Source organism: Augochlora pura, chromosome 6 (assembly GCF_028453695.1).
Source record: "Augochlora pura isolate Apur16 chromosome 6, APUR_v2.2.1, whole genome shotgun sequence".
NCBI classification, from domain to species: domain Eukaryota; kingdom Metazoa; phylum Arthropoda; class Insecta; order Hymenoptera; family Halictidae; genus Augochlora; species Augochlora pura.
Genome location: NC_135777.1, coordinates 10,651,435 through 10,655,172, shown reverse-complemented (window position 1 = coordinate 10,655,172; position 3,738 = coordinate 10,651,435). Strand labels below are relative to the sequence as shown.

Here is a 3,738-nt window from a genome sequence, read left to right as displayed (position 1 = left end):
CAAGCGACTCGACGTTGTACCTCTTCTATAAAGAATAAAGATAGTTTTCTTAAGAGATCTGAAGTTGTGTGGCAGGGATGCCTTTTGGTAAAAGAACTATGATTGACCGCTCAGCATTTATCCCAGAACCGTGGAGGCAAACATTCCTTGTTTAAACTCAAAAAATTACTAACATCAGAAGTGGAAGTTGTTCTCCATGTCGCACCGATGTGACAACTTCGGCGTGAACGTAGCGTAAAGCCATGCCTGAACTGTTCACTTCATGTAATAAGAGAAATTATTTTATTTGAAATAGTATGAAAATAGTGTTGTGTATTTTGTAGTTTTGTTATTTTAGTGCCATCGTAGTGTATAAGTTTGTTAATAACGTAAATAGTTTGTCTGCATAGTTCGAGATGGCTGTCGCTGGCATATCGAGTGCTCCATCGATCGAGTGGCTGTTTGCGAAATTAAGGGAGAACTTTATAATGAATACAATAGTGAAGTAGGAAGAGGCGATACAAACTGGCAGCGTACAAGTAATCACGGACATGGATGGATCGACGATGTTACGGTGTGTTGTGGACGATCAAGAAAGAGGAGAGACGATCGATGATCCGATGCGCTAGATATCGTAAGCAACGAGGTCAGCGATGATCTGGCTGCTCTTCTTGATCGTTGTGGACACATGATGACAACGGGGAATAAGGTATGAGAAGTAAATTCAAGAGGCATGGAAATTATATGGAAGATTGTCTGGTAAGTCAACGCCCATATAAATTGTTCCTTAGCAAACATAAGCTGCGCGTGTTCGTCGCGGATTTGCATATGTGATTCCTGACGGACATTGCAACTTCTTGCGCATACCTCTCAGCTTGTCGAATGCATCTGTAATGTTTCAGCGCACCATTAAATGAGCATTAAGAAATTTAAAATATGCTTTGATATACTTGCTAACATATACAATTATATCAATGTAAAAGGCAGGAAACAGTATAATATATAGGGTGATTCCATAAAACTGATACAAATGGTAACAATATATAATTAATTCTTATTCTATAATATTGTTCCGTCCTGGACATAAGGGCCCCAAGAACGACACTCAGACAAAGAAGGCTAATTTACAGTTTATGATGCTAGTAATGGTAAAAGGCTATTTTTGAGGAACCGATCCATCAAGTAATTTTAATATTTCGCGCGACGCATAGTAATCGGTTTACAATCTCTTGTTCTCGGTCTCAATAGCAAACGCTGGCATCATAAACCTCGGGGATTTCCAAAGGGCTCCGCGGACAGAGGCCTGAAGGCCCAAACCAGGCTCGCGACCGTTCCGCGAACGGCTATTTTGACGGTAAATTCAGACCTGGAGGAAATCCCTGTCAAACGTTGCGAAAACATCCCCTACCACAGAGTTCCTTCCTATCCCTACTTTTCTACTATCTCCACTTCTACCAAATTTCTCCTGCAACCGAGCTTTCCTAAAAGCTGGTACGACATTAATATAACAGAATCGTTTTTACATCAAGTGCATCAAGTTAGAATCGTTTTTGCAACAAGTGCAGCAAGATAGAATCAAGTTAGAATCAAGTTAGAATCAAGTTAGAATCGTTCTTGCACCGAGGTAACAAGATCAAAGAATTATTTCACTATTATATATCGCGACGTCAATTATATCGAGATTAGCTACAAGTGCAGCCAAGTCCTTTGTAGCTAAGATCACTTCTGTACAAAGTGTAAATAAACGGATTCTCCGGAGTTAGCCTTACAACCTTTCTTCGTTAACCGGTCGTAAATCTAAGTCGTCAAGGCGAACGATACGACACAACAAATATCTTATAACATTTATAAGATATAGTGATGTTATTACAGGTTCTTGTATTCGTTTTGATCTCAGCTATCATGGTATAATGATAGAACCCATTTAAAAAAACATCGATAACCTTGAAATCTCGAAAAATATGACCTTAACCACTTAGCTAAGGCCGACGTGTGTATATGTCATAAGGAAATGACAATTTTTCATCTTACAACAAAAATACTTTTCCAACGATTTAGTTTAAAATGTTTGTAAAACATACTCATAAATTTCGTGCATTTTAGGATAATTCTAGAACAACTTGTCAAAAGAAACTGCACCCGGTATGATCGATAAAAGGCATGCAAAATTGGTCTCAAAAATAAATCGACGCAGCTAAGTAGTTAAAATAAATATTATTTCCATCGCAATATATGTCCCTTGGAAGTTCTAGAGATTTTTAATACTGCTAATGATAACGATGATATGACTTTGTAACAGCTTTAGTAAATCACCCCGTATGTAATAAATATATAATAGATATAATAAATACATATAGTACATACGAGTAATAGTATCGTTGTTTAATATGTGTCAGTATTTTTTTTTTAGTCAAAGTAAGAAACGTTCGTTTCAATGGGCTAAGTGTTGAACGGTCAATCACATAAAAAATGTGACCCTTGTCATCCCCATTCCGTGGTCAGATCACTCAAGAAAACTATTCTTGTTCATTACAAAAGCGGTACAATGTCGGGTCATCTGTCCTAACTTTCCAACGTCTATCAATGAATGCGCTCCATGAAGTATCTTCGAGTTGTCAGATATTAGTTGGGGTTTTCCCGATAGGGACTACTATTGAAGCTGTATATGAATAAGCTGATTCATATGAATTATACAGAAAGATAGATAAAAACAATGGGGAAAAATTGAAAAAAAAAAATAAGTTATAGACTGGTGAGTAGTAATCGAAATAATAATAGTGTCTGGAAGATGGATACAGAAAGAAACCGATCCGAGGAGAAGACTCTGTAATAGCGGGACTTCGCTAACACAGTTGCCCGGCTAGCTCAGTCGGTAGAGCATGAGACTCTTAATCTCAGGGTCGTGGGTTCGAGCCCCACGTTGGGCGTTTCATCTTTTGCGTTTTTTTTATAATTACACAATAAAACACGTTTTTAAGAAGCTCGTCAAGTTTCGGAGAACAAAATTTAAAAGATGACGCGCAAGTACGGAACACTCGCTCGTCGAGTTTTATAAATCGGGAGAAGAAGTTTGTCGTCCTCGAAACGTTTCTACCGAAGAGCTGACAAAAGATATTCGCCCCCGGGTGGGCTCGAACCACCAACCTTTCGGTTAACAGCCGAACGCGCTAGCCGATTGCGCCACGGAGGCAGCACGTTCCATCGGTTTTTTATCGCGAAATTTCTAACTAACCGAGACGACGTGTGGGGTGTTTGGTCTGAAAAATCGGACGACTCAATCTCAGCATTGTTCATAGGCTCAAGAATATAATATAGTAGGTTATTGAACTCGTCTTAACGCCGGCTACAAGATAATCGAATCGAAAATACATTTTAACAATTGAAAAATAAAAGTAAAAATACTGCTTACCTTTTGTTCGACACATTTTTCTTAGGGCTGTTTTGGAGAACCATTGAAAATGATCGTGACAGTACGGTGCTTCACTGGCAAGCTGAACAAAATTATTTTGCAAGTAATTTACGTTCGAATGATGTCAATTATGACTTTGATGGAAAATATATAAACACGAAATTTTCTAATATATAAATACATAGCTCAATAACATTTTTGAATTGTTACCAATTGTTTTCGTCGGAAAATATATTTTTTTTTTTTTTTTTTTATTAGTTATTTATTGTCGCATCAACCACTGGTGGGTTATTAACGACATAAAGGGATTACAGTTCATTGTACATTTTGATTTCTTTTAAATACTTGAG

At 37.6% G+C, this 3,738-nt stretch overlaps 2 non-coding genes across 2 annotated transcripts; one reads left to right on the top strand and one right to left on the bottom strand.

Annotated features, from left to right (window-relative positions):
* Positions 1 to 2,833: 2,833 nt before the first annotated feature.
* On the top strand, positions 2,834 to 2,906 carry Trnak-cuu (transfer RNA lysine (anticodon CUU)). Its single transcript has one exon. It is a non-coding gene; the product is annotated as a tRNA-Lys (tRNA).
* A 189-nt stretch (positions 2,907 to 3,095) lies between these two features.
* Trnan-guu (transfer RNA asparagine (anticodon GUU)) lies at positions 3,096 to 3,169 on the bottom strand. The gene has a single exon. It is a non-coding gene; the product is annotated as a tRNA-Asn (tRNA).
* Positions 3,170 to 3,738: the final 569 nt, after the last annotated feature.